Source organism: Protopterus annectens, chromosome 7.part1 (assembly GCF_019279795.1).
Source record: "Protopterus annectens isolate FY-2018-M chromosome 7.part1, PAN1.0, whole genome shotgun sequence".
In the NCBI taxonomy this organism is placed as follows: Eukaryota; Metazoa; Chordata; order Ceratodontiformes; family Protopteridae; genus Protopterus; species Protopterus annectens.
In genome coordinates, this window is record NC_056740.1 from 463,315,047 (window position 1) to 463,336,632 (window position 21,586).

The window sequence follows — 21,586 nt, forward strand, 5'->3', positions numbered from 1 at the left end:
TTGTAGTAGGTGGTTGAGTAGTTGTTTGTGAATACATTTTTCCATTATCTTAGCTAATGGGGAGAGTAAGGCAATAGGTCGAAAGTTAGAAAGCTCAATAGAAGATCCACCTTTATGTAGAGGGATGATGTGGGATACTTTCCATATGGTAGGGATTTTGTTTTCTGAGATAGTTCTGTTAATAAGTATAGATATGGGGTAGTCTATAGCTTTTGCGGCAATTTGTAGGTATTCAGATGGGAGTCAGTCGGCAGATGGGGTGCAAGGTTTCAGTTTTTTAAGTAGCTTAAAAATAAGAGATGTAGGAACAGGTTGTATATGAAAGGTAGGAGACGAAGTCTTGGAGGTATTTGGTGGGGAAGCAGTAGATGGAGGTAAAGAATTGGCTATGGTTTGAATGGCTTCTGTAAAGTATTTATTAAAGGCATCAGGGATCTGGTTGGAATTATTATGGTTGAAACCTAATAGGGCCGGAGTAGTCGAGTGTCCTGGCTGAAGAAGTTTGTTTATCCTTGACCAAAATTTTTGTGGAGTTTGTTGACTGGTTTAGAAGCCGTTTGTCATGTCTGGGTGAGGCTGTACCGCTTGAGTGGACCCTGTAATAGTGGGTGTGAGTGACCTCCAACACTGAATATTGTGGACAGTACCACTGTGTCACTGGACCCTACCACTTACATGTTGCCATCATTTTTTGCCACAGGTTCCCTACTGACATCATCCCTTTGTTGACCTTTTGTTGTCAACCCTTAAACACTGGAATCTGCAATAGTAGGAACACACATAACACCATTTTCCATCTTCGCATAACTCCATACAAAGCCCCTATGGCTTACATAATAGATGTTTAGCTAGCAATTTGGTGCCTTGTGCCATCCTGCAATCTGGCACCACCCCAACTCTAAGTTTAAGAACAAAAAAATAATTTTTTTTTTCTTCTAAACTGTAGCAACTGCTTGCTATATTTCTATCGAGCAGTGGCTATAGTTTATGCCTTCAGATCACAAAAAAAAGAAAAACTTTCTTTTTAAAATATATTAAACCGTGTGCTATAAACTTCTTTCATTTTACACTAAATCAAACTGCTTGCCACAGTGTAGTAAGCAACTGCTACATATGGAAAAGTAAATGCTTCAGTTCTGCCCACAAATGCAATAATAGCACATGACTGCAGGTAATGCACTGCATTGCCCCCTATTACTTTGTGGCCAGAGTGGATTGCCCCTTGGCCCCACACAAGCTGTGCTGCTAATGCATAGTACTACACATTAAAACATAGCTGTAGCATACTTCAACAGACACACCTTGTCATAAAGCTTGTTACATATGAGCACAACGGAGTAAAGTCCTTATAATGTATCCTCTTACTATGAAAAAAAGTAATAAGATTTGGAGGCCCAGGACTTTACTCCGTTGTGCTCATACCCACTTTGTGTTTAGTATACCTGTCTTGTTTTACTTAGTTTAACTTTTAGCATAATGTCTATATTCTATATTTATATTACTATATTATTTCTTTTAACCAATGCTACCAATGTACTGTTTCATACATGTCTTTGTTATATATTGTTAACTTTGTTTACTGTTCATACTTGGAGCTTTTCTCCCCGGGCCTCTACTGAAAATGGACATGTATCCAGTTAGACTAGCCCGGTCAACAAATGTAAAATAAAATAAAATAAATAAAAATGAAAGTCCCTGATGGACTCCACTTCTGTCCTGGGCACAGAGAGTTTCAGTCAGATGCAGTATTCCACAAAGAGGACAGATGGAAGGGTAGGTGCCACTGTGTCTCAGGGATCATATATCTGTCATAACTGACATTAACCTGCAGATGTGCAGGTTAGTGATCCTGGCACAATTAGCTACTATTCATAGCACTGTGCAGATGGTTAGTGTGCTCTCTGTATTTTGGGATGACCTGTAACAAGCAACCAAGGCAGAGCCATCAAACTGGTAGAGTGAGCATTGGCTCTAGATGATGGTCACTACAGATGTAACACCATAACTCATGTAGAAGTTAGGGAAAAGAGAGTTAACACTGATGCTGATGTAACAAGTAAGCTGTGACATGGAGTATAGAGACTGCAAGCAGATGATGATGCTGAGGTCACCGATGGCAAGGTTTGTCTCCATAGATGTCTCCATGAGAATCATTGGAGCTGCTGTCCAGACTCCATCCATATGCCTTGCTTTCTGCAGCCATGAGAAGATAGTCACAAACTATCCCATTTCAGCCTTCACAAGCTGTTGTTGAGGCAACGGTGATCCTCTGGCCATACCTCTCAATATATTAGGGCAGGAAATCTGGACAAAACCATAAATAATGGGGGGACAAAGGCCAAAAAATAGGGAACGTTTTAAATATTGCTCTTGTAAACATAGAAAGTTGCTTAAGCATGAATTGTCTGAAGGGTATGAAATCTGAAACTGAAATGTCTGTCATTATTTGCTGACTTTAATGTTCAATGATTTACCAGTGATTTGACAGAAAACCTCAATTTTATGAAAAACCAAAAATATGTGCAGTTGAGAGCTATGCCTCTGGCTCATCACCTGAGATTCTTTATTAGGCTGCATGCATGTATTTATGTCGATCTATTCCTTTCCTGTCACTTGTGAGCATATGGCCTGCCATGTCAGTTATGGGTGAGCACTGATTTTCAGACAATGGCAGTTATCAGTATGAATAAATGGTATGCCTCTTCAGGGTGAATACTCATGGTCATTCAGTGTTATCATCATGGCCACTGAGCCCCATGTACTCTCTGATGCCCCACATTTCCTCAGAGTGCATAGTTATTATAGTTAGTCAAATGATCCTACCTCATATCATAGAGTTGCAGGCAGTTGTCACCGTGTTGTCCATCAGTGCAAGTCTGCCATGTCCAATTGCTAACATATGTTGATATGGTGATGTCTGATGCACAACACTGTCAGTCCATGCACTGCCCTGAAAATGTTGGGTATATAAAACATGCTTACTTTTGTTCTGTGTTGTCTGTAGTTGTGGGCCAGATGCCTCCTCTTTGCCAGTTTTGCAATGTGTAGCACCCTCCTCTGCTTTGGCTGAGATACTGCTGTTGAGTGTTCCTCCCATTGACTCTCCACTACCTCTTCTGCTACTGATACAGCTGGTATGGACAGTCCTACCAAGATGCCTACCGACTAATCCATCTATTTGTGCATTGCATTCTTATGCAATATGACACACACATCAACATTCTTTCCCAAGAGGTGTGGAATGTGTACCGCAGTGCCTAACCTCATGTATCTAGCTAATAGATGCATCTCTTCAGTATACTGAGCACATGATCCACTATATTGTGTATTTCTGCAAGTACTGCATTATAGGCCTTTTCCAGCATGGTCAGGGTGTTATGCATTGTAGGTTCATAGGTGTTACTAAGCTTGCAGTCCAGGGAACCATTGAAGAGCCTATTCCAAATTCCCAACTGCTCCCAACACTATCTGTTTTAATGACTTGCTCAAGGTGACACAGTAGACAAATTAGGGCTGAACCAAACCCTGTAGCACATAAAATGCAGCTGACTGCCTCATACCTCTGCAGAAACAGACTGTAAAGAGAACTACACCTGAATGTATTTGAACTCATGCCTCCATGAACCACAACATTAGCCAGCCACTCCACAGAAATGAGGGCATATCTGGCACTGCATACAACACATAACAACACATTATACACAACCTGCTCTCTGCTTGAATTATACCTGTGTGTATAAACATATGTATTGAGCATGTATATGTACAGCTACCAACCAGATAACCCTGTGGGAAAATTCCCACACAAGAACCTTTTATAGAGACAGAGTGTGTGCCAGCTGTATAAATCAAGGAAGCTGCCCAGGTACCACACGGAAGGATAATGTCCTGGAAATTCCAGACCAATCCCTTCTTGTCAGACTGACCATCCCTCTGGGCTAGGTACGGCCTTGATGACAATGTGTTTGGGGGGCCTGGCTTTATTTGCCTGAATGTACCTAGAAAGATTTAAAGCCTAAAATGTCATGTGACTGAAACACTGTTATGTCCTTAAGAAGTAATTTGCATATATCCCATAGGCCTCCAGTACATGAGGATTAAGGTATTACACAGAGAAGATTCTAACTTGGGTGGGTCTTTCTTGCAACTTTTACTGAATGATTTGTCTGTGTGATTAAGTCTATGGTATTCAGGAGGTCATGGAAGTGGGTGATTTAGCAAAATGCCCATGTGGTACAGGTTCTCTCCTCTGTAGTTCTGGTGAACCATTTATACTCTTCTAAATTAATTAGAACAGTGCTGAGGAACTGGTTCAGGATTCTTGAAATTGGCACCTACAATTTCCCTAACATTTTCCTAGTTGGTATGTGACATAGTAATGTATGTAACATGCATCTGTCTTGATTACCATAACCATCCACTGCTTATAAATACAAGAAGTTATAAATACTCTTGAACTTCTTGCTCTAGACACACGAGCCATACAATGGTTCAAGTCTTACCTTAACAATAGACAGCAGGCAGTTCTCTGGGAAAACAAACTTTCATCCCACCTACCAGTCACCCTTGGAGTTCCCCAGGGCTCCATTTTAGGACCTCTTCTTTTCTCACTATTCATCAACGACCTTCATATAGCAGTCCCTGAAGCCACCTGTATTCAATATGCCGATGATTCCACACTTATATGTTCTGCCAACACCACGTCTGATCTATACTTTCTAACTCAGAAAGTATTCAACTCAGTAGAAGACTGGTTCCTGAAACGCTGTCTCCTTTTAAACGCCACAAAAACCAAGCTTCTACTTTTCACACCTACCAATAGGTCCTCTCCCATAAACTTCTCTATTAAGTCTAACAATGGTACCCTCATCGTTCCTGATCTTACTACCAAACTATTAGGAGTTACAATTGACAACAACCTCAACTTTGATAACCATATAAATAACACCATTCAAACAGTGAACAGAAAAATGGGCTCCTTATATCGAATTAAACCCTTCTTAACTCCCATAGCTAGAACCACTATTGCCCACTCTCACTTAGTCTCTACTCTTCTCTATGCTTCTCCCATTTATACTAACCTAAAGAATAATAATCTTCTCAAACTGTCTAACTCCTACAACAATATTGCCAGATTTGCCACTGGAAATGCATTTGAACACACCACTGTCTGAACCTTAACCAGCTAGACTGGCTTGAACTTCCTAACATGATAACTTATTCCCAACTCACCATTGCTCATAAAATATTTTACAAACCAAATCATACTCCAATACTTGCCAACCTAATTACTCCTTATAATAATCTAAATTCCCTCTAGCAAACTACGTGTTAGCATAAGTAAGTCCAATAACTTGTCAGGTGACAGCCTATTCTCCAATACTGTTGGGAAACACTGGAACCTTCTACCTACCGACTTAACACTACTACCTTCTCTGTCACTCTTTAAGCAAAACTCAAACGTCACCTAAAATCTCTCTGGCTATGCCCTGCACGAACCCTGATTAATCTACTACCTATCCTACTTTATCTTCTTACTGCCTATGGATATCTAATCACAATCTATATACCTCTCTGTATTCTAAATCTGGATATTGTAAAACTTTTATAACCACAAATATTTAAGTTAACTACAATGAACTCTAGTGTATCCTTTCATATCATATGATATGTGACTGACATGACTTTATACTCACCTTTTTATTATTGTACTTTTTAAAAACCTTTCATCTTTATTCTAAATACTTACTATTTTATGTGTTTTATTATTTTCTAATGTGTTTTATAATTTGATATTTCATTTTGAGCTATGCTGGAGCTTTTCTCCCCGGGCCTCTACTGAAAATGGAAATATATCCAGTTGGACTAGCCCGGTCAACAAATGTAAAATAAAATAAAATAAATAAATAAAATAAATAAATTACACTTATGGGTGACACATTTTGGCAAAGTCCTTAACAGCCTCCCTGTCTATGTGGAAATATGCACCATCTGTTAACTTATGAGCTGGCATCACGTCAGGTATTGCTTGTATCTCCTTCTTCATAGTGTTTGGTTGTGTTCAGCCATTTTGTAGAAGCTGTCTCTGATGGCAGGACATAAGTGAGCTGTAGCTGCTGCCGATGTGATATCACTGCTTTTGTTTACACCATGATTTCTCAATGTGTAAAATGGGTATGCACCCCCTGTCATTGTACCTGCTTAATATATGCCTGAATTAGTCCATCGTTTTAGGTGAATCCATCTGCATATTTCATACGGCTTATTTGCATGCCATCATACAGATAGCAGCATGTACTGCAAACCAAGCTGCTTTGTTCCTTATAAGACCATGTTGTACCTTTGAATCACAATACTCTGTGGATTGCTGCTACCTTCTCATTTGTTCTGTTCAGTGCACCAAACAACTATGAATCCCATCCTCTGTCTTTTTTGTTTGTGACCAAAAAGTCTTTGGTGATACCTCTGCAAGATTTGTGATTTTACACATGCAGTGTTGAATAAAAAAGCATGCAGGATATTTGACTCTTGCCTGTTTTCATATGTATTTTATGCATAGTCACTATTAACATTTCTGTAGTGGCTTGTCATCTAAAGATTTTGAAAATCTATTTAGTGGATAAACAGCTTTGTACAACCCGAACTTGGTGCTGGTCCAGGAATGGTCTTAGATGATTCATTTTTCTTAGTGAAAAGTCAACAGACATCCTGTTCCATGTCTGTTAAACTGATAAGTGAATGGTGTGATAGGCATTAGGTCTTCTCTACTATCTTACAAAATGAAGCACCTTCTGAAGCATTAGACATTTATTTCCATTATTAACAATGTCAGCAGTGCCTTATTAGAACATGAAAAGTAAAATTAGTCTAAAAGATAACTAAATTATTATAACTGCAACTAATAGGTCAGCTGAACTGCTTGTATTGTATAATTTCATATAGTCTTTAGTCTCTGGGGCTTCTCATGTAGCCACAATTGGAAATATAAAAAAGTGACAATGCACACCTCATTCTGTTTTGTAGAATTCTGACAGTTCTTTTTCAGATGTTTACACCACATATGAAGCATAATCTAATAATAAAAATGACAAGAAATTAGTGGGCACTCATCATACTTAAAAATGCCCCCACCCCCTCCAATAATGAAATGCCATTTGAGTCTAGGTTGTTTCTTAGTCGAGTTTACTTTTTAAAAAATGTCAGGCTACAACAGACATAGGAAAAATAAGATGTAATTTGTTTTCTAAGTGTTAAGTGCCAAGAAATAAACTGTAATGGAAAAGCGATAGGGAGTAATTCAATAAAGCCTACATGGAGCTATTCTCCTTGTAGCCATAATGGCATGGACCGAACATGGAGTTAGAAAGTGGAAAGTGATTCAGGAAACCAGGCTGGGGGCATGCACGTGCCTCCTAGCACTATGCTGACACGGATGCAATTGTGGCATGTAAATCACCTCATTTGCTTGTAAAAAACATGCAAATGAGGTGATTTACTGATCCAGGAAGCAGACAGGCATAAGTGTAGGAACTGTGTCTGCAGTAAAAATGTATGTGGTTAGTAACCGTGTACCAGACTGCAAAAAAAAAAAAAAAACAGGGCTGTGACAACTAAAGGTAAAGCATGTATTAGGTGCATTAGGCATGCCAATGGCCAAAACTATGGCCATTGGCATGAAAAAGTGATGCAAAAATTGAGAAATCAAGTTTTTTTAGCACATATGCCATGTTTAAGTGGAGCACAGCAGCGCACAAACATGCAATCTTGCAAAAAATAAAATTAAAATAGTAAAAGGGGAGTATTAAAGTTAAAATTAATTTTCTCATTATATTGGCCAGCATGCAGATTCATACAATGCCAAGTTATAGTGGTTGTTAAGGGCATAGTCTCTTGTGTAGTGCTGTAACTAGGGTATATGCAATTAGGTGTATGTAAATGAGCTAAGTTTACTGAATAGCAAAATGGGCCACTGTGTCTGCAAGTACCTAACCATGTAGGGGCTACAATGTGGTGGCATAGACAGAAGAGGCAGCTGACATGAAAAGGGGGTGTGTCATGGTTTGTATAAGCACATTGGAGCTCAGCTAAGCGAGGGGGTGTATGAGGTTGCTAAGCTGTGCTTAGCTGGTTAGAAAAATGCTGAGCATGTTTGTGTACAGGGGAGGTCCTTTCTACTCAGCAATTTTTACACTGGCTCCATGGGTTTACGCAGAGCACACAGGGCTTAAAACTGAGGAAATTGAAGAAGAAAAAAAATAAAAGGAAATAGCAGACAAAAGGCAATCACACTCACAGTGGGCTATTCAAACCCCTCAGTAATATTGCTGGCAGGTGGAATATATCATAGTCAGCCAATCACACAGGCTGCATCTGTAGCACACCAGTATAAAGTATGCAGACACCCTTCAATCTGATTTCCCCACATACTCTGCACCATTGGTGTACACACTTGGGAATTTTAACTGACAAAATAATAGGGGCTGCTGCTGCTTTGCTGCATCTCTATATGCTACAGGCTGAGGGCAGTGATGAGGATGATACCAACAACCAGCCCAGACTGAGGAAGAGAAGAGAGTTCAGGCCCAGGGTAACCTTTCAGGGTCTACATGAGTTGGAGATAGTAGAGTGCTACAAGGTCAACGAGACATACTACAGCAACTCACTGAGCTCTTCCGCTCTCACTGCAGACCCTCACCCAATAGAGGGGAACCCATCCCAGTGGAAACAAAGGTATGTGTAGCCTTAAAAATACTAGCTACAGGTACTTTCCAAAGACCTACTGGGGACATCATCGGGATCTGACAGGCATCTGGATCCAGGGTACTCCACCAGTTCCTGGATGTCATGCTAACACATGCCATTAAGCACATTTATTTCCCCAACACCTCTGAGGACAGGACCACCAATATGCATCTCTTCCACCATTTAGCACACTTCCCAGAGGTACTGGGTGCCACAGACATTAAAGCACCACCCGGTGAGGAGGGTAGAGTCTACATCAACCACAATGGCTATCATTCCATCAACTGCCAGGTTATGTGCAATGCCCAGAGCATTATCATCAATGAGTGTGCTGGCAGCCCTGGCAGTTATCACAACTCCCATATCTGGCATGCCTCACAACTCTACCAGGCATTTGCCAGGGGGAGACATCACATATGGCCATCTAGTGGGGGATGCTGGCTACACACTGGAACTGTGGATGATGACACCCATCAGAAATGCACACACACCCACTGAAGAATGCAATAATGAGGCATGCGCACAAACTAGGAACATCGTAGAGCATATGTTTGGGCTGCTCAAGTCACGGTTCCGCTGCCTTGACATATCTGGTGGAGCCCTGCAGTACTCTTCAGCCACATGTGCACACATGTTCTAAGTATCTGCCATGCTACACAATATTATCCTGCAGAAACAACTGTGGCAGGAACATCACAGGGAAGGGGGACACAGCCCCAAACCATTGCCAAGGTCCCCACAGGCACAGGGGGACTTGGAAGAGGAACCCCCTCAGCCTGTCCCTGTAGGGAGACATAGACATGCCCAGTATGCCCTGGCCTAGGCAACTGGCAACACATAGCACATACACTGACACCCTGGGGACCCAGGGACTGACACAAAACTCTGACTTGCACACACAGTAAAAAGGATGCCACACACATCACACTACCTGTACCTTACCATGTATAGGCTGTGTACTGTGTGCACCCAACAGATCCAGCCCTGAAGCACTGTCCTCACAAGTGCTGCAGACACAAGGTAAGTCACTGTTCTTAACAAATGAATGGAGTAGTAGACTGTAGTAGCATATTTATGGTATGGCTGCATGTATGCAAGAGAACGGGGTGGGCTACCTGGATAGCAGCAGACAAATGACAGCTATGTGCAACAACAGGAAATGTCCGCCAAATACTGTCTTCCCCAGAATATGCAGTAGTCCCCAAGGTGCCAAAACCCAAGGCAGTATATCTGGGGGACTAAGAAACTGCAGGTCATAGGTCACATGCACGGATCACATGTTGGAGTCCCATACACACCTCTCATCCTCTCTCAGCAAGTCATCTGTACAAAACCATAAAGAAATTTGTGGCAAAGCCCCAAAAATAGGGACAGTGATGAAATATTGTTCTGACAAACTTAGACAGTGTTATTAGAACAGGTCTTGCTATTGCATTAAGTCTCTGAAGGGCAAGAAGTCTGAAACTCAAATGTATGTCATTACTTTCTAACTTCGGTCTTTAATGATATGTCAGGATTCTCCAAGACCAACACAATACTATGCTAAATGGACCCAAAATATGAAAAAAACATCTGGACAGTCTGCAGAAATTTGTACAATTGAGAGGTATACCCCCTCCCCCCAACACACCCATGTTCCCATAGAAATGCAGTAACATTTATGTTTGTATGGTAATAGTAGCAGACCACACATTCCCATGGCTGTCCCAATCAACTTGCTAACTTGTTCTATGTCCACTATATGCAGGGGTCAATGTGCTATGTCTGTGCATGGTTAATACTTTCAGGAAGTAGACGACTCTTACTGTTAGCTGTTGTGGCTTAGTGGTCTAAGTACAGTACTGTGGTTGACAGGCTCTGTGGTCTGAGAATGGCTGTGCCAACTATTCTGCACGTCAGCTACACCTATGCTAGTTGTTGTATACACTATCCAGAAGTCAACTTTTGTAACTGCAGGAAAGCTGGACAATGAAGGGACAGGGGCCCACACATATGGACAGTACACAGCTTGGAGTAACCTACACAGTGACAAGTAGAACAGCAGGTTGTGACATGTCAGTGTAGTCCCAGGTTATAAATGGCTGCCACATGACTGTGTCAGTACTGACAACAAGTCAGTGGGCACCATCCATAGCCCTGGAATGACAGGGTGTCACAGAATGTACACATGTATGCCTCACATATCTGTTCTGCTCCCCATAACATTGCATTTGCCTGACAAACTATGTGCAGAACAATAAAGACTGATGTGAAACATCAATGGCAGACAGTTGAGAAGCCAATGTCATACCCATAAGAAAATGCAAGCTAATACAAAAACATTCTACCGACTGTCTATGCTTGAAACAGCAATAGTAACACCCTGTCCCCATGTCTGGGAGTGTCTCTGACTGTTATATATGGGACTGTCCAGAAGTCAGTCTGTAAGAGCTTGACTGCTATGGACAACATGTAGTCTTATAACAACACTGCAACACATAAGCCATCTGAGGAACACAGCAGATGTAGTGGTGCAATAATGGACAACCTGCTAAACAGGTTAGGTGGGTAGAGTCTATATCAACCACAAGGGCTATCACTCTATCGACTGCCAAGTCATGTGCAATGCCCAGGGCATTGTCATCAGTGTGTTTCTGGCACTGCTGGCAGTTATCATGACTACCACATATGGCACGCCTCACAGCTGTACCAGGCATTTGCCAGGGGGGACATCCCGTACGGCCATCTAGTGGCGAATGCTGGTTATGCACTGGAGCCGTGAATGATGACACCCATCAGAAATGCCCACACACCCGCTGAAGAAAACCATAATGAGGCACATGGACAAACTAGGAACATCGTAGAGCATGTGTTTGGGCTGCTCCAGTCACAGTTCTGCTGCCTTAACATGTCTGGTGGAGGCCTGCAGTACTCTCCAGCCACATTTGCACACATGTTCATAGTATCTGCCATACTACACAATATGATCCTGTGGAAATAGGTGAGGCAGGAACAGCACAGGGAAGCTGAACACAGCCCCCCACCATTGCCAAGGTCCCCACAGGCACAGGAGGACTCGGAGGAGGAACCCCTCAGCCTGTCTCAGTAGTCAGTTGTAGGCATGCCCAGTACGCCCTGGATTGGCAAGATGGCAATGCATAGCACATGCACTGACATCCTAGGGGCCCAGGGACTGAAACCTCACTCTGATTCACATACACACAGTAAAATGGATGTCAGCCACATCGCACTACCTAGACCATACCACGTACAGGCCGTGTACTGCCTGCATCTGACAGAGTCAGCCCTGAAGCACTGTCCTCTCAACTGCTGCTGGCACAAGATAAGTCACTCATTAGCAATAAATGAATGGGATAGTAGACTGCGGTAACATATGTATGGTATTGCTGCATGTACGCCTGGGAATGATGTGGTTTACTGGGATAGCAGCAGACAATGGACATTTATGAGGGACAGCAGGAACTCTCACCCAAATACTGGCTGACCCACAATATGTAGTAGACCCTAAGCCAGCAAAATCCACTACCCTATGTGAGGGACTTACAAACAGTGGGGTCAAAGGACAAATCCATGGCCTTCAATGTTGGAGTGAGCAAGGTGCTAAGTTAACCATCTTTTTTCCATTCCCATATACTGTCAGCTTGCAGCCTGGAGAGCATGCTGCCATTCACCAGCCCCTGGCTCTGACCAAGTAAGAGCTGCAACATGGAACTTCCACCAGGTGGAATACTGTTATGTAATATGTTGCGCTGTAGGCATAAATAGTTTCCACTCTCTGGAAAAGCTCACCCAGACTCTGCCACAACTTGCTGTGAGGGAAAGGTTAGATTGTTTTTGCTTTCTTCCATTTTGTATTGCTTTATTGCTTTCTTCTAATTTGTGTCATGTGATTTATTTTCTTTACACTGTTTTTTACTTATATTCTGCTTTTAAATGCATATTAAACTAGTAAAGGGACCACAACCATGTCTCTTGTGAAGTCACACAGAAATTACATTTTCTCCCACCCTACCTCCTTGGTGCTGTTGTGTTTTTAAAATCAACTGTCTTTCTAGTAGCCTGCTCCTATAGTTAATTTCACCACATATCTCCTTCCTTCTTCTCTTTCATTGACTATGGTGAGTAAGCACAAAATTATCATTTTTGTGAAATCATTCCCCTTCAGATATTTAAATTTATTGGCCATCCCACTGTATATCAAAGAACAAGAATAAAAAGTACCCACCTTCTTCCAATCTGTCTTGTTCTTTTAAAATTAGTGGTTCTCCACTTAAATAGCTAACATTAATAAGTTATCCCTCTATCATAGCTAACTGCTTAGTGCATACTGCAGCTGTTATGATATTAACAGATTATTAAATTTTACCTTTAATATCTGCAACATCTACTGCAAGACCACAGATTATTGGCGAGCCTAAATTCTGCCTGTCAGTAGTCATCATAGGATTAGTTCCTATGTTTTGCTCCTGGTGAGAGGAGGGAAGATGGGGACATTATTTTCCGGGGGCTGCTGATCACCGGAAAGCCTAATAACTGCTTCACATGTGCCAGCTTAGAATGTGTGCTTATTTTGCTCCTGATGAAAGAAGCAGCAGAGGGGGCATAGATTCTTGAGTGTTTCAGGTTGGGAAGTGAGTGTCTGTGCTTGACCTTCCTGAATGGTCTGGTTGCTATTCAAAATATCTACAAAGAAAAGGCTACAACAAGCCTACAGACCCTTACATCATCTGGGACAAGACTATGGATCACCACGCAGGCTGTGGCCTGCTTCTCATATTGGGATTGGTGCTACTGTTTTGCTTCTGGTGATAGAAGCAGCAAAGGATTGTTGTATCCCACCAGCGTGAAGCTGTGTTGAGGTCAGCACTAGTAGTAGTCAGGCAGTAGCCATTTATGTAAGTGACTTTGTGTCATCATTCTTATAAGCTAATTATTTCTTTTCAGTAAGTACTGCTTCATGTATTTAATTTAATTATTTATTTGACATTTGTTGACTGGGCTAGTCTGACTGAGCAAGTGCCCTTTTTCACTGGAGGCCCAGGGAGAAAAGCTCCACAATTCAATTAAGAAAAGTATATGGAAACAGTACAATATGACAAATCAAGTAGCAATTAAGAGTACAACATCACATATTTCACTGCAGAAATAGTATAAACAGGTAATTGCAAGGTTAGTGAATTCACATTAGGACTCTCATCAGTGCAGTAAATAATATTCATTGCATATTGTTTTATGAGCTAAGTTTGGTGTAGATATTAATATAGTGGCTTTATAGCCAATAGGATGGTGGTAGTTGGTTACCTGGACAAGCTATTGAAGTTAGCAGGAGAAAAGTAGGTGATTGCCCAGGGGCGGCTCATGCTATCGGACTGCCGGACTGCAGCCCTCCCACCTACAAAAACACAAAAAAAAATCTTTAAAACTAAAAAACAAAACTGAAAAAAAAAAGAAGACTTCAGACTGCCTTTATCAGCAGTCCAGATAGAGAAACACAGGTACACAGCAATCATTGCTGCAAGTGCACCCAGAAATCAGTGCAGTGATGACCGCACAGAAGAGGAGGTCCGGACTGCTTCGGCTGCAGGCAGACCGAATGAGGAGAGAGGTGAGCTGGAAGACCCAATGAGGACTGAGAGAGGTGAGCTGCTCTCGCGGGCTAGATTGCTCTGTTTCGCGGGCGGGTTTGGTTGCTGAATTGCGCCATTCAGGAGGTAGTGGTCGCTGGATTGCTCCGTTTTGCAGGCGGGTTTGGTCGCTGGCTGGATTCATTCAGGAGGTAGGTGGTCGCTGGATTGCTTCATTCGCTGGAGTGTGTGAGGCTGGATTGCTTCGTTTGTTGAGACATTCAGGAGGTAGGTGGTCGCTGGATTGCTTCGTTCGCTGGAGTGTGTGTGTGGCTGGATTGCTTTGTTTATTGAGACATTCAGGAGGTAGGTGGTCGCTGGAGTGTGTGTGTGTGTGTAAAATGCCCCAGTTACTATATACTGGTGGCTAGAGAGAGCAAATGGTGGTGGATAGAGATACTCAGGCTTGAATCCTGTATCTTGGATGCAGGTGGCAAGGACCTGAATTCCCTCTCCACCACCATTTCTAAAACAAAATTTGCAGATTTTTGCCTCATATTTGTTCTGTTCCTCATAAAATCTGTGGTTTCTGTATCTACATTTTTCCTTGCAAAGTCTGTAGTGTAGTGGTGCACTGGTAGCATTTCTGCCTAACAGCTACAGGTTCTCTGGTTTGATTCTTGGCTGGGTTGCCTTCTGTGTGAAATTGTTCTAACAGTTATCTAAGTTTATAACATGGATATTTTAAATTTGTCCCTATTTTTGGGACTGTATTCCCCCATTATTGGCTTTGTCCAGGTATTTTGTGCTAAGGTTGCGAGTTATCTATGGTGGGAACTGTATTCATTGAATGTTTGGGGGCTGTATTCCCCCACCCCATTACTGGCTTTGTCCACATGTTTCTTGATAAGAGGTTGAGAGCTATAGTGAGAACTGAATTCACTGAATATGTTTGGGGGCTGCATTCCCCCCATTTTTGGCTTTGTTCAGGTGTTTTGTGCCAAGAGGATGACAGCTAATGGCTTTTTCCAGGTATTTTGTGCTAAGGTTGAGAGTTATCTATGGTGAGAACTGTATTCTTTGAATGTTTGGGGGCTGTACCCCCCCCCCCATTACTGGCTTTGTCCACATGTTTTTTGCTAAGACGTTGAGAAGTATAGGGAGAACTGAATTCACTGAATATGTTTGGGGGCTGTATTCCCCCCATTATTGGCTTTGTTCAGGTGTTTTGTGCCAAGAGGTTGACAACTATGCTGAGAACTGAATTCACTAAATGGTAGCAGTTTAAGTTTGTCTTCCTCTATTTTACAAAACAGCTGATTTGGCATAGTGGTATGTTTCTCTGACTGTTTTGCACAGGGTCCCCTGGGTTAAAGACGTGGCAGTGAAATGTATGGTGGAAACACAGCATTTTATTCTAGGAACTTTCCAACATTATACAAGCAATGTTTAAAATGTGTCCCTGGTTTTTGGGCTTTTGTCCCCCCCCCCCAATAAATTTCGGCTTTTTCCAGATTTCTTGTGCTGCAAAGTTCAGAGATACAACTGCGTGTCGAGTAGATTTTACAAGGAGCTGAGAGCTGCAGGGGAACAAAACTTTAGTGCTGCTTATTCTAAGTCTGCTTGCATTAATAGCACAACAGGTAGTGTACTTGCTTTTGATGCAGAAGGCTGTGGGTTCTACTCCCATAGTAGATAGATGCAATGCTGCTACTATACTGTGTTGTAAAGTGGGTGGATGCTGCAGTCCTTTTTGGCAAAGATACCTAGAGTAGTAACTATGAACCTGAACCTGTTATCAGTTTGCCATACAGTCCCTTTTGCTATATACTAGCTTATCATTTTTTTTAATGCATGCAACATAGGCAATTTATTCCTCAAGGGCAACAGGCACTTTATTTGTAGATGAATAAGCAGTGACATATAACGTTGTTTGCTAGCAGCAACCTCTTCATTGTTACAGATTTCTTTAATGTGGAATTATTTAGATGACTTTTAATAGTTTAGAGATTGTGCATATTTACTGATACTGGTGGACTGTAGAAGAGTGAGTAGACTTTTATGATGGAAATGTTCTGAATTGGGTAGTTTTGTCATTGGTGCATGCATTTTGTTTCATTGTTTACTGGAAAAATGTTCAAAACAATAAATTTAAAATGCCGTCTAACAACTGTACTGTATTGCACAAGGAATATAATTTAATAGAATCAGGAAAGTGTGTATCAATGAGCACATGTATGTTTCATGTGCAAGGGGCCTATGATTTGAAAACAGCCCAAAGTTAATCTTTATCTGCCACTGGCAAAATGTATTTTCTTTGAATGTGGGTTTCAATGCTGTTTCACTGAATGTGAGTTTCAAGGGCAGACAAGATTTTAATGCTAAGCCTCTTTTCATTGTGAGACTGCGTTGCTTCGTTTAGCAGATGTCTTAGTGTTTGTGCTGTAAAATGCAAAATAAAACTTTCAAATGAAATCCAAATCATCATAGAAGTAAAGCAGTATGCACATTAGTGTTTATGATAAATGGAGTGAAATAGCCAAGTAATGGATCATTGGAATGGCTGCAGGGGGGAGGGCTCCATTCGACCATGATTTTGTGAGGGAGAAGGGCAGCAAACTCAGACAGCCCCAGCTGAACTATACCTCCCAACTGTCCAGATTTTCAAAGAATGAATAGATTTTTGCTTCTTATTTTTGGTTTGTTCCTCATAATATTTGTGGTTTTCTCATTTAGGAATTAAGTCACTAAATAATGACACACTGAGTTTCAGACTTCATAACCTTCAGAAAAATGCATGCTAAAGTAAGACCTGTTCTATCAACTGTCTCAGTTTATACAAGAACAATTTTATATGTCCCCCCAATATATTTGGCCTTGTCCAGATTTATTGCATTAACAGGTTGAGAGATACATGCAAATAAATTGCCTTATAGAATTAGGCATAGCCAAACCTCTCAACTGTCCCCGAATTTGGCTGAGAATGTTGCTCTTCCTCTAATAATCCCTCCGCAAAATAGCAATTTTGGAAGAAAACATGGAGGGTTTACAATTAAGAAATAACTGTAATAATCAGAGTTATAGATTACTTTTATTTCAGAAATGCATGTAGATTCTTTTATTTTGTCAGCTGCTCAAGTTAGCAGTACTATTATTAAAAAAGTGTCCCTTCTTTGACAGGTTCCCAGCTGTATTGTGTGGCTATTTTATATTTTTGCATCACATTTTTGGTCCATTTTTCATAAAATTGTTTTTTGTTTTGGCAAATTAGTGGTAAATCGTTAAAGACCGAAGTTAGAAAATAATGACAGACATTTGAGTTTCAGATTTCATATCCTTCAGAAAATTCATACCAATGCAAGACCTACTATTCTATTATCTTTCTAAGTTTATAAGAGCAATATTTAAAAATTGTCATTATTTTTGGGCCTTTGTCCCACTTCTGTGTATGGCTTTGCTCTGAGGGTGAGAGGTATGACAAATGTGTCAGGGCCATCACAGTCAGCCAGAGACATTTCAAATTGTGACATACTTGTTGCACCCCGCTCCCCCATGTAGTGACTCTGGATGTGTCCAAGCAAGGCAAGGAGCAGTTATGCAGTGTAAATGTGCAGGGTATCCCCCCATCCAAGGTAGAGTACTACAGTGGCTTTTCATCTGTTCTTGATTTTGCAGAATGGTCTGGTGTCTGTCATATTTTTGTACTGTTGATTTATGCTTATTACTCAAAGTGCCTGTTGCTCTGTGTTTTAAGTAGCAATGCTTTAATGACCATCAGGTAAGCTTGTCTGAGATCATAACATGCAAGTAAGCTTTAATAAGCTTGCCAACATTGAAGCCTTTCTGTTGTTGCCATGCAGAGAATACTTAACTAGATAATGTATAAGCGTTGGGTTTTGAAATGCATATGACAGTATTTGTAATAAAGGACAGGATTACATTATTTTAAGATGCTCATTACACTTGTTGGAGACTTCCAGTGATATCTGAGGGCTTTACCCATAAACTAAACAGAATGTCATTCATGTGTGGTCCATAACCTGTACAGTAATCTTTTAAGCAATGTATCTTGAGCTTGTTTGCTTTTCATTTTTTAATTTGATCATGTTTTCCCCATGAAACAAGTAGATAGTTGTCAGGCAGCAGGTCTTTTTAGGATAAGAAACATTTTTACAAGTGGGGGCATCGCAGAGATTGCCACTTTCAGCATGTTACTTGGTACTTTAATAAAGCTGAATATAAATTATAATTAGAACTGCAGTGCAAGGAGAAGTGGTTTGAGTTGAGTGCTGCTTGTTTTTCTTTATACTTGATTTTGACTGGCATTCCAGTAATGTATTTAAAAAGTAATTTATTTTTTCATGCCTCACAACCTTTTGTTTCCATCTAGATATTAAGTAAGCTGTCAAGCTGCCAATGCATTGAAATATTTTTATTCTTTTATACTTCATTTGTCTTGATTGGACTCTCATAATGAGGGTATGGCACCCAGGGCAACATAATTAATTTAAGTTTAGTTTTTGTGGTTTTGAGCATAGCTCCTCCCCTTTCTAGTTCTCCGCACCCCCTTCCCATTGACCCCACCCATTTGGCTATCTCCTGCAGCCCCCCTTTGATTTGAAGTCACCAGCCGCCACTGTGATTGCCATGTGATAATAGAAGGTCGGTAGTAAAGAGGTAATTAGAGGAAGGATGGAAAAGGAGGGACGGGGAGGGGTAAGAAACGGAGAAGAGAGGGTAGGGATCAAGTGGGGTGGTAACAATGACACATCCTGGAGGTGTGTAAGAAGTTTTTAAGAGCTTTCTTGAATTCAGGGTTATGGGTAATGTTTCTAAAGGCCATGGGTAGTTTGTTCCAATATAGAGTAGGGGAATAGCTATAGAATATCTGTACAAAAGTTTTTTTTTAGGTTTGTGTATTTGTAAAAGATGTTGGTCTGAGCTTCTGAGGATCCAGATGGGGTTTACTGGGAAATTAGTGAGGAGATGCTAGGGCAAGAGATGGGGTTGTTCAGGACAGAATGGATGACGTGGAGTTGAGTGAGTAGAAGTTGGTTAAGAAATTCAAGCCAGTTAAAAGAGTCCTGAGAGCATGGCAGTGGTGAGATTTAGATGGTAAATTAGCAGCCGATCATGCAACTTTGTTGTAGATGGTTTTGAGTTTGCAAGGTAGTGAGGTATGTAAGTTGGTTAACACTTGTTGAGCCATAGAGAAGGTTAGGGCGAAGCTAAGCTTGGGCAAGTGTAAGTTTCTGGACACAGGTGAAAGGAACCTTTTATTTCTATACAGTAAGCCGGGTCTATATTAAAATCATGAACGTTTACTTATGCGAATACGTAAACGTTAACACGTCTTTATCGAACCGCGAAAACATTGATCGTCCAGAAGAGAGAAATCAGAAATGTCGAATCTTCATGGTTGGCCCTTCTGCAGTATAGCTCCGTAAGGTAAGTGTGCGATAGTTACGGACCTTAGGCTTAGGGTGCGGGTTAAGGTAAGTACATAGATGGTAATGTATGTTAGTTTTAGTGTAGGGTTACAAGTAGGGTTTTGTTAAGTGTATGTGTGTGGATTATTTAGTTTGTTTGGGTATAGCTTTTTAAGGTAAGTGTGCAATAGTTATGGACCTTAGGGTTAGGGTACGGGTTAAGTTAAGTGCATACATGGTGGTATATGTAAGATTTAGTGTAGGGTTAGAAGTAGGATTTAGTTTGGGGTTAGAAGTAGGGTTTTGTGTAGTTTATGTATGTTGTTTATTTAGTTTGTTTGCGTAGGTAGTATGTAGCAGGTGGTGGGATGGGACAACTATGACATTTCGAGTTTTTGAATTTCATGGTTTAGGGCATTCGGTGTATTTGCGGTTCATGGAATGTCTCGACGTTTAGGTATTCGGGTAAGTAAACATTCGTGATTTTAATATAGACCCCAGTAAGCCAAGTTTTGGGTGTTGTTGTTTTTTTTGGTACAGTGAAGTACATGGAAGTCAAGTTTAAGCTGATCGTCAATGATTACTCCAAGGAGCTTAGTGTGGGTATCAGCTGAAATAGTTCTATTGTTAAGGGAGGATATGGTGAATGAGGATTTGAGGTGGTAGAGAGATCTGGGGAGAAAGAGAAGAAGTTTTGTCTTTTTAGGGTTTAGTATTTGTTGATGGTTAGTGAGGCAAGTTTCAGTGAGATTAAAGATTTTTGTGTCATGGTAAGCAGGTCTGATGGGTTGTCAGTGATGGTGATGATTGTGGTGTCATCTGCCTATTGTATGAGAGATGACTGAGGTCAGTAATTGTAGAGTTGATTAGTAAAGATGTTAAAAAGAAGAAGACCTAGGATTGAGTCTTGATGGACACCCAGTTTGATGGAGAGTTAAGAGGAGAGAGAGCAGAAAGCCACTTTATGGATTGCTGTCTGCCTGTGATGTAGCTGTTGAACCAAGAGATAGTTGATGATGAGAGGTTGAGTATAGAGAGGTTGGAGAGTAGGATGGGGTGGGAGAAAGTGTTATAGGTTTTGGAGAGGTCTAAGAAGACGCAGGAAACTAGCTTATTGTTGTCTCTGGCTAAGGAGATGGAGTTGGTGAAGGAAAAGAGTGCTGTGGTGGTGCTGTGGTGTGGGTGGAAGCCATGTTGGGTGGGAGTGATGAGGTTTTATTTAGTGAGATAGACCATAATTTGTTTGTGAACATAGTGTTCAAGAATTTTAGAGAGGGGGCACATTATGGCAATTGGTCAATAGTTAGAGAGGTCTACAGCTATCCCATCTTTGTTAATGGGTTTTGTATGAATTTTTTTCCAGAGAGTTGGGACAGTGGAATCATTGATAGAGTGTTTTTTTTTAGAATGGAGACGGGATATGCTATAAAGTCAGCAGCAGCCTTTAGGAATTGAGGTGGGAGGTTATCTGCAGATGGGGAACAGGTTTTGGGTTTGAGGAGAAGTTTCTTTATAATGCTGGCAGGAACCAAGTATAGTGCAAATGGGCATTTTTGTAGTCAAGGTAAGAAGGGGATTGGATGATTGTTTTGGGTGGAGGTCTGCATACATTTACTGATGGTATCAATGAAGTATGAATTAAAAATGGATGCAGTTTCTTGGGCTGTGTTATTGGGGCAGGGTTTGGGGATTAATGGATTCCCTGGTTGGAGGATTTGGTTGATACTGGTCCAGAATTTCTTGAGGTTTCTGTGTTCAGTAGATTGGGATGTGATGTAAAATTTATTTTTATTGATGTTTGTATGTTTTTTGGTCAAAATGTGAGGCTCTCTGTAGTTTTAGTAGTGAGTG